Raw genomic sequence first — 14,000 nt, 5'->3', positions numbered from 1 at the left:
TAAACTCCATTAAGTTGATTTCAAGGTCAGAAAACTCACGTCAAGCTATATTGTTTGTTTATTTTTAACTTGTCCTTGCCCCAAACTTTTCTAGTTAAAAAAATCAGTGAACAAAAAATAAAACTTTCTCCTTAGTATTTTAGTATTAAATTATTTAACCTCAACATACCATGCTCTAAATCTATATCATTCTATGCCTTCAACATAGTACATTTGTCCACTGATGTCACTCCAATAGTGTGATGTAAATTCTCATCTGTTTAAGGGATATTTTAAAAAATCTTCATCCAAATCACAAATTTTTATTTAATCGTGCACAGTCATACCAAACATATAATAAAATAATTTTAAAGGGCCTCAATTCATGCAGTTAACATTCATTTCCAAAAGAAATTCAATTTGCTGGTTTATCCTGCCTTTCTTTTAGCAACAGCACTTTTTTAGAGTTCTAAAGTCCATATAAATGGCAATTTTAATCACCACAATTAGAATGATTACCAACCAAAAGAAAAATCTATAAAATAGTCTGTAGAATGATGTGGTTATTAAAAAGTAGATTCTTGGGAATTCCCCCGTGGTTCAATGGTTAGGACTCTGTGCTTCCACTGCCAGGATCATGGGTTCAGTCTCTGCTTCGAGAACGAAGATCTCACATGCCACAAGGTATGGCCTCTCCCTACCAAAAAAGTGGATTCTCACTAGGAAAAAAAATTTCTAACTATGTGTGATGATGGTGATTACCACTTACTGTGGTAATCATTTCACAATACACACCCATATCAAACCATTATGTTGTACACCTAGAACTAATACGATGCTCTATATCAGTTATAAAAAGTGGATTCTTAACAGTGCAGATACCTACAGGATTCTGTACCACTCAAAGACAGTACCAGGCAAACAGTAAAGGCTCCTTAGAGAGAACTCCCTAGAGGTCCACCGGTCATGACTGGGCACTTTCACTGCTGTGCCCAGGTTCAATTCCTGGTTGGAGAACTAAGATTCCACAAGCCAAGTGGTGTGACCAAAAACAAAGTAAATGGTCAGCAGATATTTGTTAAATGAATGAATTGACTGAGTGGACCCTTAACTCTCAGTTGCAGGCTTATTTTCCCCATTGGGCATCTCTTGTTAGCTCTTTCATGCTGGGGATAATCTTATGCATCAATCTCCCACAGCATTATTTGTTAAATGAGTGACTCTGGATAAAAACAGCTGATTAGGAAATTAAAAATTGCCATTTTAAAATATAATGAAAAGGAAAAGATAGATAAATTGGATCAAATTAAAATCAGGAACCTCTGTTCATCAAAAAAAAAAAAAAAAAAACACCCCACCATTAAGAGAATGAAAAAGCAATCCACAGAACTGGAGAATTGTAACTGCAATACATAACAATAGCTTATACTCAGAATGTATAAAATATGTTGAGACTCAAAGTGGTCAGGATGGGATTGGGATTTCAACTTTTACACAAAGGGCATTTGAGAAGGTATAGTCAAATAAACTCTTCTGAAAATCATATTCAGTAAAAAAGGCAATGGATGCACCTTATCTCTGGGGCATTTTCTCCAAAAAATAAATAGGAGAATCAACTCCTAATTGATAAGGAATTGTACCATGATATCACAAAACTACTCATAACACTGCTTGCACGGACTGCAGAAAACACATTGGAAATCAAAGTCTGAGAGGTTAAGTGACTTCCCTGAAGGTCACACAGCTAGTTGGTATCAAGCGAGAGAAAAGTCTACAGACCCTGAGATTCCTTTGACTAAGCTGGCCTTTCTACTAGATCATACTTTCTCTTACCCAGCTTCAGCTGTTATTCTCTTAAGAAACTAGGATAAATACTCACCAAATATTTTGGGGAAAATCTTCATATAAAATTTCATATAAAATCACGTAAGTAAGCTCTCTAGGGCTGGTTTTAACACTTGAGATCCTTTATGCCTAAGGGATCCCCATGAATAGGTTTCAGAGGGGTTTGCCAACTCCACAAAGCTATATGCTAAATTTTGAATGTAAGAGTATTTTGGGAAGAAGATCCACAACTTAAATAAGATTCGCAGAGGTTCAGATACACAAAAAGAGTAAATTATTTTTAGACAAGCGATTCTTAAAACACTGCATTAGAACTACCCAAAGTGTTCCTTCTGAAGACTGATTATTAATTGACTACCATTGGGATATTGATTTTAAAAAAAGAAAAGCAACTAATTCATCTCTGTAAATTAGTTAGCAGCAAAAATATATACATATAACTTGTACTTTTTACACTATCCATATGCAAAATGTGTATAAGTCTGAAAAGCAAGTCTGACTTCCTCAGGTTAGGTTGATTGTAAAGTCCACTTAATTTCTCACATACATTTGACACTTGCAACTAAAGTAGTTCAAAGTTTTAGCCTTATTTGCTTAAATTTTTAAAATAGATTTGTTCCTGAAAAATACATTCAACACACATGAATTGGAGTAGTTATTTTTACTTTTACAGATGAATACTATCTTGTTAACATAACTTCACATGATTTTTTGCAAACTAAAGATTGTTCCACCTCCTCTCTGGAACTTCACAGGTATTGAAGCTGCTTTAATTACAGCCAATTAAAGAAATGAATCATTCAGATTTCTGATATGGTTGTAAAATTTTTAAATATCATCAATAAATCTAAGGTGATTAATAACTACTTTGTAAATACCTTTTGTAAAACATCTAAAACCTTTGTGTATGAAGAATATACATAAACCAAAAACAAACTTTGCAGAGGAAAAGTTCAGCACTAGATTATGTCTTAAATTAGGCTAAAATCCACCCCATTACAAATTTTGAACGATTAAGTTTATAGTCTGTGCTCAATCATAAATTTTGATAAGGGACTAGAATAGCACAGATAATTGTCATTCAAAGACACTTTAAAATGTCACCTTACACAGAAGATTCAATCTCTTCTCTTCTACTACACCAAGCTGATACACTAACTTCATATACAGTAAGTTTTACTGCTTTTTATCTGTCTTTCCTAACTTCTAACTGAGAGTATAAGTTTGAAATTATTTAAATGCAAATAAATGCTCAGATGAAAAAGCAGAATCCTGCTAAAGGAGATTTAGTCCTTTAGGTGCGGCCCAATATTTTAATCATCCTTCTTGCCCCAAGCCCTCTTAATCTCACCCTCTCAAGGGCGTCCCTCTCCCCTCTCTTTCCTGAAGCATCAAACTTTCCTTCACTACTGGATCATTTTGCTTCTTTTATCTAAAAAAAAATAGCCTTCCATAACTCCATATTCTTCTGTAGTTACTGTCTTCTGTAGTTATTATCTGCACGGCCACTTGTAGCAAAACTCCTTGAAAGAGTTGACCAGAGTCACTGTCCCCAGTTCCTCTCCTTTCATCCTCTACTGAACCCACTCCATTAGGGCTTTTGCCTCCTTCAGTCTTGTTAGAACAGTGACCTCTCTGATGCTAAACCCAACACTTAAGTCTCAGCCCTCATTTCCCTGTTCATACAGTATTATCTGACCCAGCTGATCATCCCTTCCTTCATGAAATCCTTTCTTCCCTTGACTGCCAGGACACCAGTCACATCTGATTTTCTTCCTCATCTCTCTAGGCACTCTTCTGGGTTTCTTCTGCTAGTTCTTCCTCATCTCTCAAGACCTCAAATATTGAACTCCCCCAAGGCTCAGTTCTTGGAACTCTTCCCATTAGGTAAACTCATCCAGTCTCATAGCTATAAAAGGATCTGTACACTGGTGACTCCAAAATTTATCTCTCTGCCCAGACCTGTCCCTTGATTTCCAAACCTACCTATCAAACTGCCCATTCGACACCTGTCAAATTGGTTTCTCAAGCTCAACAAATGTAAAACTAAACTCTTGACTCCCTATCCCCCAACTTCCTCCCCAGAGTCATCCTCATTTCAATAAACAGAAACTCCATCCTTTCAGGACAAAATCTTAAAGTTATCACTGACTCCTCTTTCCCACATCCTACATCCAGTCCAATAACTGACCTTCTTGCCTCTGCCTTCAAAATACATGGGACTGTGACCACTTGTCTCAACTCTACTGCCACCTTGTTGGTCCAAGTCACCATCATCTTTCACCTACATTATTGCAATAGCCTCCTAATTGGCTGGCCTCCCCACTTCCATCTTTGTCCTCCAAAGTCTATTCTCTCAGTAGCCTTTTTAAAAGACAGATCTAGTTACTCCTCTGCTCAAAATCCTCCAATGGCTTCTCATCATGCTCAGAGAAAAAGCTGAAGTCCTCTACAATGGCCACAAGACTCTAGTAATTTGGGCCTCTGTTATTCTTAGACCTCGTCTTCTTCCCTCTCCCCATTCCTCAATCTACTCCAGCTACCCTGGCCTCTTTCCTGTATTTCAAAAACTCCTAACAAGTTCTCTTCTCAGGGCTCTTCTGGAACACTCTCTCCCATCAAATACCTTCAACAGTTCACGTCCTCAAATGTCAGAAAACCTACAGCAGCTGCAAGAATAGAATACTAAAACAAAGATTAAAACATTCATCAGAATTGTCCCCCTCCCCAAATGTTCACTTTAGGGAAGTTCTTTCTTACACCAAGAATACCCTTTTTTTTTACCTTCTCTCTGCCTATCCAAGTCTTACTCAACCATTAGGACCCAGATGAAGACTCATTGATTAATAGCCTTCCCAACTCCCAGTTCTCCATTCTTTTAATTCTCAAAATGTTTATCATCTTTCTCATTCATCTTAAAATTTAACCATGTATATCTCACACTATAACTTACATGTCTCATTTCCCTAACTATACACACACACCCCCCCACACACACATGTGTAGAACAGAAATAATATCCTGCACAAGCAGTTCTCAAACTTATATCAGGGTAACTCTAAAACTTCAAAAAAGGTATAGATTCACATGCCCTACCCTTAAAGATTCTGAATTCATTATGTCTGATTTGGAGCCCAGATATCTGTATTTTTTTTTTTTAAGCTCCTCTAAAAGATTCTGATGCATAGCCAGGATTAGGAACCACTGCCTTATGCACCTATATTACCTTCAAGACCCAGGAAAGTAGGTCTTCAAATAGCCTAAAGCTAGAATGGACACCCTAGAGCACCAGATCCATACCTTCATTTCAAGGGGACAGTGGTCCAAAAAATCTAGATGTCTAGCCACAAGCTATAAAGATTATAAGAGGCAAAGCCCAATCTTAAAACCCAGATTTATTGCTCTTCATCTAGGAATCCTTCCATTACACTGTGCATAAATAAAGTAATAAAAATCCACAATTCAGATAGGCAGAGTAAACAGTGATTATCTAATACTTGACCAGTAATTGCAATGTCCACGCTCTAAGACAGTGCACATTATTAGCTTCTATACGCTTGAAAAATGTGAGCAACATTAGCTGACAAGAGATGTAAAACGCTAGAGAGTAATTGTATTAAGGCTTACAAATTTTTTAAAAAGTTACTTAAATTCTTAGAATATGTACAAAAACTTGCAAGAATCATATATTTTGTAGTAAAATATAACGAAAAATCAATGGAAAGGAGAATTCTTGCTTCATTATGCTATAAAGTACAAAAATCCTTATTCACAAGCTTCCACAGTACACAAGGTTGTGAATGTTTTCTGAGTCTAATCATCATAACATAACCTTCTTAATTACAGATCAGACTTAGTAAATCACCCCATATCCCAAGACAACTCAAACTCTTATTTTAATAATCAGTTAACCTCAGGACCAAAACTCTAGCCATCATCAACAAAAAACAACTGAGGTGTCTATAAAGCATTACAGAGGAGTTTGGATTCATCTTGGTGTATTGGGATTTAAGCAAGTGCCTCCTGTTAATGCTAATGGGAGTTCTGGGTGTCAAGCGAGGAGGAGGATCAGCGCCCAGCACCGAATCTGTGAAAACCCTTCTGTGGCACTAACTGCAACTACTGGGACTTGTTCTCTCAGGGATGGGATAATAGACCCAAATTCCTATGTCTCTAAAGAACAGAGATCATTCAAATAAAAGCCACTAAAGAAGGTCACTAGTAAACACTTGATTTTAAAAATATACAAGAAAAAGCTAAACTAAAAGAACAATTATTGCATAAGGGAAATTTTATAAAACAGAACCAATATGCACAGGTGGGGGAAAAAAAAACAACTAGTGAATTGCTGGAGATAAAATACCTCACACAAAAATTCAACAGGATTAAAACAACTAGAATTTTTTACATGAGAGCACAGAAGCCCAACTGTAGGAGAAGCTTGTCCAAAGAAACACACACACACACAAAACAAAAACTCCTCCCCTGATGGAGCCCTAAGTGCACTGCAATCCTGGCCTTTAAAGCACAGAAGAAAACTCCTGCTGCACCGACAGCCTGGAATAATCACAAAGCACTTCCAGGCAGACAGATAACAATCACAAGCTGCCAAAGACAACCAAAACTAACTAAATAAAAATTACAGCACCTTATTGTGTCTCATACAGCCTCACTTCTCACTTCACTGCTGTACTCACCAGGCTGAAAAATGAGCAGGTGTGTTTCAGGCTACAGAAAAATTAGTGAGACACACACATGCACTCACACACACATCCCAAGCACAAACACACACACAAAGGGAGTGATAGTCTTTCACACGAAAGGGCTTAAAAAGACCCGCAAGGCTTTGCTGAGGGACTACAAAAACTAAGAGTAGGCCTTACCGGAGCAGCGAGGAAAAAGCCAAGGTTTATTCCTAATCCACAGTTACTAAAAGAATTAACATTTATTTCAATTAGAAAGGCTTTGGCAATAATCCATTTTATAAAGAAAGAGAAATTAAGATTTTCCCCATTTCTATCCAAAGAAAATTAAGATCTTTTTCTGACTTCATAGGTTTAGCTCCACAACACAAATGAAAAAGAACCCTGACTTAAGGCCTGAAAACTAAATGGTTCCGTAACATTCACAGTTTAAAAAACAAAAACAAAAACTATGTAGTCCAACATATTGATTCTTTATCATTACTGCTATCATTAATGAACATTTAGCTATTTATTTGTACTTTGAAATGTCAATGAGAAATTGAAACAGCTACAATATGCTGGGGATTTTAACTTCTGAAACAAAAACCACAAGGAAACATGACTCTGAAGCATAAAGTCTCAATCATACTGATAAGTAAGTGGTCCTAAAACTTGAAAGTGAAAGCAATACATACCAAAAAAGAAGTTTGCCTGATATTAAAGCTAGCCTTTAAAACCAAAAATATTTTCTGTTACAGAAGACTGAAATCAGGGCTTCCATTAACCTTGTTTAAAAAAAAAAAAATCCCATGAGCATGGATTTTTTTTCCTAAGTCTCTTCATCAGAGCAGCATGGGGTCCCATTAGGCACCCTATTTTACTTCCACCTTATAAATAACGTTAGCTATTCGCTATTTCCATGGAAACCAAGTACAGAGAAACCCACTTAAATGAATACCGGTTAAAGGAATAAGTTTTATTTTAGAAAGGTTTTGCGGCTCTAGATGAACTCTACTGGGGAATACTACAGAGTCTTCCTAAGTATCATTTTTTAAAAGATATCTTTGGTGTAGTGGGAGCTTATTAAGAGTCCTGTTAAATAAGTGCACTCCTTGCACTAAACCAAATATGCCAAACAGCATCACAATGCTGAGAGTTATCTTTCCAACTCATTGTACATGGGTTTAGATGCACAACCACCAATGACTGCTTCCTCATGCATTGGGGTGGAATAATTACCCCTATGGGTCTAATTTAAACTAATAAAATCAAGGAAATCTAGAAATAAGCCTACCATCACCTTGTAGTAACTGGTAACAAACAGGACCCACAACTGCAGACACACACAACTTGCTACTCCTCCGAAGAGAAATGAACAGTAACTTAAGTTCTAAGTTCTTAAAAACTGTTACCGGGTCCAGAGATAGCAGGGAGTCAAAATTCCCTCCTCAATAAACTATTTCACAGTTATAGTGTATATTCCCTAGTCAATCAACACATACATTTGGGTGAAGTACAAACAGAATATGCAAGAGAAAGTGCAGAACAAGACTTGGCAATTTTCCACTATAAGCTGACAAATATTGACCAACATATACTAGAAATAACCACTTCTGGTATTCCACACAAAAGCTGCAGATAGGAAATGCTCATAAAATTAATGCAACTCTTAAGAACAATAAATTCAAAACCAATCATCTTAAGTTTCAAAAGACAGAGAAGAAAACTAAAATCTTTCCAGTAGATATGGTTCTCTATTAAGTTGATGGAGGTTCAGAAATCTTCTGTAAGTTAAAAAACAAATGAAAACAACATTATCCTAAAAGATGATTACCAGTATTAAATTTACAATGTATGTAATGAGTTAATATTCCAGCACACATACTTTTCATTTGAGTATACCAACATATCTATTTGTAATACATGTTCTAAAAACGTAAAATTATTTTTCTTATATGTAAAGTTTGGCAAATGTTGATAATTGTTAAAGTTGGGTTAACAGGTATGTAGGGTTTGCTAATATTCACTCTACTTCTGTGTATGTTTTAAATTTCCATAAAAAGAAGTTTTTAGAAATCCTATAAATTTAAGGTTCTTGTCTCAAATATGTTTTTCTCTATGTGTAACTGAAAAATGGATGAAATGCCTGGTACAGACCTTAGAAGCTACTGAATTTAAATCCAACATAGCCATTACATGTAACCACAACTAAAATCTCCAAGTTTTACTTTTCTTACCAAAACAATTCAGTTAACAGTTCAAAAATCACAGGAGAAATCTGGAAAGGAAAGGCTCTGCTATTGTGTAATTACCAAAAATGAAATGAAACCAATGCCTAATAACAAGGTATCATTAGCCATATTTTGTATTTTACAAACTAAAGAAATTCTACTAGCCCTCTCTCTACTAATAAATCAAAATACTTTCAGAATAAGCAACACCAACTTCTCCATTTTCTTCTCCAATTAGGTCCACAGGACTAAAGAGGGCAATGTAACAAATTAATGCTTCCTATTTCTTTTATCTTGGTTAAGTATCAAGGCTACCCCTTCACTCTCTAGGATCCCAGTTCACCTCCTACTGGAAAATAATATAGCAACTTTTGAGGTAAAAAGGTCTTCTATTCTCTCCCTTAGTCCAGATACGAAATGTTTCACAAATTTTCTGTTACTTTGAAAGTGATTTTAAGTTATTGTCCAACTCCTGGCTGAGGGGCCAAAATGCAGAGGTTCACAAACTGTCAAGCTTTGAGGTCTATGGTAACAAGTCTCTCTGTTTAAAAACTAATCATTGAAATAATGTTCTGTTTTTAACAGAAACAGAATAAGATGGTGGTTGCTTTGGAAGGAGTGATAAACAGCAGACAGGGAATGGCATAGGCACAGATGAAACTTCAAAGATAATACAGAAGAGGGGAGAGCAAAAGAAATGGAGGGGTGGATGGCAGCATCTCTCCGCAAAGTAGCTAACTTACCACGAACCAGGCAGGCTCCCACACAAGTGTAAGAGCAGTCAAAAGTAGCCCACCTTTTACAAATGAGGCAGGGACATGATTTTCAAAATTGTGTAATTCTTTAAATCAACCCCAAAGAGGCCATTTAGGGTCCACTTCTAACTCCCCCATTTGTTAAAATAAAATACACTTCTAAACTTCTTGCAATTCCATTCACCCAAGAGAAGCAACTTTTATAGACCCTGAATACAGACTGAAATAAAGAAAACATAGGACACACACAATACACCTGCTATGCTAATTCTCAAACTACAAAACTTTACTTCCTGACCACTCTGCCTACTGTAAAGTAAGACAATTTATTAATTGAAAAAAAAAAAAAACTACACAACTTGCTATAAATTGCTTAATTTTAAAGAATATTTGTCAAGCTAAAATATGACATTTTATCAAAACAAGCTTGTTGGAGTTTCTGCTCAGAAAGCAGAAACAATGTTTTAGGAACACAGACAAAATAAAATTGAATAAAGACTTCTATCCACCTACTAGGACTTTATCAGTGGTGCAGTTGGGTAAATGAGGAAAAAAAGTTAATGGAAGCTATTATTCTATTTTTTAACTCAAATGCTCACTACTGGCAACATATACTGTATTCAGGATGCTTTGGTAAGCTATTACAAACACACTTGTTGATCCCAGGGGAAAAAACTACACAGACCAAAGACAAAAAAGGTTTCAGATCTAAACTGGCAGTAAATGAATAAACTTAATCCTACTTCATACTTAATGATCATTCCCCTCAATGACTGGTTTCACTTACCAGATACATACATATCTATAGATACACTTATATGTACCTACATATTAATGAATGTATTTATAACTCAAAAGTACACTTAAAAACTCAAAAAACATTTAAAACTCAAATTCTTTTCCAAAAACTTAATTCTGAGATCACTATAAGACAGAGACAAAATATAGCTTTTCTCACAACCAACTTGTTCTCAGGCCCAGTTTCTAGGCTCAATATAGGTAACATGATGATTAAGTACAGAAAGAAAATAACAATTACTGAAAGAAAAAAACAGGTACCAAATGAGAGGAAATTTCACAAAGGAAAAGTGCTCAAAAGGCAAATAAACTGTGTCCATCATTACTAGAAAGCATTCCTATGCCACTTTTACATCTTTGATTTTCTACATTTGTCTCCATGAGTTATTACACCAAGCAAGTGTTCTCAAGTTGTCCTGGGCTGTAGACCAAATGGACTGACCAGCTGATTAGAATTCTGAACTTGTGAGCTGTAATACAACGCCTAATCTGCTACTGCCTTGATGCTAAGTGACCTACTGTAAATATCAATATCTTGGTGCCAAAAAAATCTTTTATCACTAAGAGTTTTAAAAAATATAAAGTGCCCTGAAATACTTTTCAAAGTTTCTGTAATAACTGACATACTCCCATGTATTTTATACTTCTCTTAGCAGTTTCCACAAACAAGAACTCATTAGGTCACTTTTCCCATCCATATCTTTTCTCATGACATTTCAGGAAAGAACTCTCTTTTCTAACTAAGTTGTTCCATATTTACCCTTTTCCCATAAACTTTTAGTGGGATTGTAACAATAACAGCGGGCTTCTCTGGTGTCTCAGTGGTAAAGAATCTGCCTGCCAATATAGGAGACCTGGATTCAATCCCTAGGTTGGGAAGAGCCCCTTGAGATGGAAATGGCAACCCACTCCAGTACTCCTGCCTGGAGAATCCCACAGACAAGAGGAGCTGTCAGGCTATAGCCCAGTGGGTCACAAAGAGTTGGACATGACTTAGCAACTAAACAAGAGTAACAATGATAATCAAGCTTATAAAGTATCTTAAGATGTCCCCATTTTATCTTCATGTCAATCCAAAGATGTCACTATTATTTTCCCTATGTCATCAGTAAAGAAACTGAAAAGTCCAAGTGAACAGCAGAATGATATATAGCACTGGTACCCAAGTGCACATAGTACCCTTCCATCACCCTTTCTTCTTCTTCCTAAACACCATAAAAAACATAGCAAAAGGAATGAATGAATGTACAGGAGACATATTTGTTAAAAAGAGCTTAAATAATCAGTCCAAGGTCACACACTCAACTTGAAGTGTTTGCACTGAGAGTCCAGGGGCTTCTCTGGTGGTTCAGAAGGTAAGAATACACCTACAATACAGGAGACCTGGGTTTGGTCCTAGGTTGGGAAGATCCCCTGAGGGAATGGTGGCCACCCACTCCAGTATTCTTGCCTGCACAATTCCATGGACAGGAATTCCTGGTGAGAGAGGAGTCTGGTGGGCTCCAAGTCCATGGGGTCACACGGAGTCAGCTATAACTGCGCAACTAACACACACAAACACTGAGATTCCAACCCACAGGTCAGACCTCCAAGCTTAGGCTCTTTGCCCATTATGCAACATTTGTCTCAAACCCTGAGAAGAGAACAAGTCTAGCATTAAGGTTAATAATAGCTAAAAACAGCTACCACTTATTTAGTGCTTACTATGTGTCAGGCACTTACTTATTCCTTCTAACAACCTCAGAAAGAGAGTACTCTTATTTATTCAAACTTGACAGATGAAGAAACTGAGGCAGAGGCACAGCAGATGAAGTGATCTGTCACAGAGCGAATACAAATGCAGACTGCGCGGAGCACAGCCAGGATTTGAGCCTATGCAGACTGGCTCCAGCCCCAGCGCCCACACTCTTAACCACTGTGCTCTACACTGCCATGCTGAAACTTCCCTTCATTCGAACTGTCCGAAAACAAAACTTTTAACCTTTTCACAAAACTAGGAAATTATAAGGCTTCATGCTTCAACTAGCTGAGAGAAAGCGAGTAGTGCTCGTCTGAGCAAGCTCAGCAGACTCCGTTACAGGCACAGGAGGCGTGCCCCCGGGGACTAGATCACTGCAGTGCCCAGGAAGGAGCACGCTGTGAGTCAGGCTAAAAGCCCCCAGCCCATCTCCCTGCACACAGACCCACACTAACCACGCACTGCAAGATGCAGGCAATTCAGGGACGTCCCAGTGAGATCTTCCATAAAATGAATGTCACCCTGCAAGTACCCAAGCGCATATAGTACCCTTCCATCACCCTTTCTTCTTTCCAAACACCATAAAAAACACAGCAAAAGGAATGAATGAATCTAAGCTACTTAAAAATCATAGCAAATGTCCAATGATAACTGCAGATTTAAATGAGAAAAAAATGCAAAATTCTCATAGTTTTGTAACTTGTCCAAATTCTACATTCAAAAAGCAGTAGGCCTCTTTGAAAGCCTCAATTCTTAGACTACCTTATTATCATATACGTGCCTTGAAGGGTGTCTAGGAAAGTCCATTTTTGCCTCAGATTCTACAAATCTTGACATGCATATTTAAAACGATTAATTACTGTTGGATTACAAGTTACTGGACTTTTACCCTAATATCTATTAATATGACAATGTATTTAATAATATAAAAAAAATATTAAGCATGGATTTAATATTTGCAATATTAACATGGATTATACACAGAAAATAAATAGAAAAACAGGACTGGACCTGGAGGTACTGAGAACTTGACACAATAAGAACAGGAACTATTGCAGCTCCCTCCATTGACATCGTAAAGTTGCCACATTTTCTGGGCTCTCTTTTGAATTAATGTGGCATCTGTTCCAAGTACAGCATGCTAACATTTTACTAAAAGATATTTTCATTCTACATTTGTATCTGGTTTGCTTTTTATTTGAACTCCTGTTTTATTTCAGTGGTCATTATTTCCTTATACCAAGTTGTCGATTTGGCATTCCTGATCTCTTTCCCTTGAGGACGAAAAGGGTGGGGAGGAACTACCAGCTTAAAACACTCTAACGGCAATAATTACACCATGCTTTGCATACACATTAAATAAAGAGAATAAGCAGCAGAAAGGTTTCTGTGGGCTTTTTAGTATCGGGTCCTGATAAGCTAACGGCATCTGCTCCTTTCAGAAAAAGAATTCTGCTCTGAGTTATGTGGGGGATGGCAGGGGGAGTAGAAAACAAATACTAAATAGAATAATTCAAGTTACAAAGTTTGGTCTTTGTGAAATGTTGATTTCAATAATTTGCACACATCCAACCCTATCGAGTGATAATTGCTTTTTAAGACAGCCTCAAAACTGCTGCAGCAACAAGCCAAATACAACCACTTGTACTTAACATGCATGCTGCATACTCCACAATGTTACGTCATATCAGGCACAGAGAAGACGCTTACCAAGCTATCCTGCGTTCTATAAACTGCCTGACAACAACAGAAAAAGGCACTGCCATCTCCATAGTGGGAGTAGGAGCTGTCAGGGTAGGCCAGCCTTCTCCCTTTGGTCAACTCTGAAGAAAACAAATAAGGCCTATATTTCTGTCTTTTAAGCTAACCTCTCTCAAGGCCTTTACTCTGGATCATTCAGCCTTCACAGCAAGAAAGGCTGTTGCTTTAAAATTAAAAAGCTGTAAAAGATCACTCCAACTTAAAAGCC

General features: G+C 37.0%; 1 protein-coding gene across 28 annotated transcripts in view; it reads right to left on the bottom strand.

The window, feature by feature from the left end:
- PHF21A (PHD finger protein 21A) overlaps positions 1–14,000 on the bottom strand; it is a 189,803-nt gene that overhangs the window by 162,487 nt on the left and 13,316 nt on the right. The window lies entirely within an intron of this gene.

This window comes from Muntiacus reevesi, chromosome 9 (assembly GCF_963930625.1).
Source record: "Muntiacus reevesi chromosome 9, mMunRee1.1, whole genome shotgun sequence".
In the NCBI taxonomy this organism is placed as follows: domain Eukaryota; kingdom Metazoa; phylum Chordata; class Mammalia; order Artiodactyla; family Cervidae; genus Muntiacus; species Muntiacus reevesi.
The sequence above is the reverse complement of the archived record's forward strand: the minus strand, read 5'-3'. Positions and strand labels throughout refer to the sequence as shown.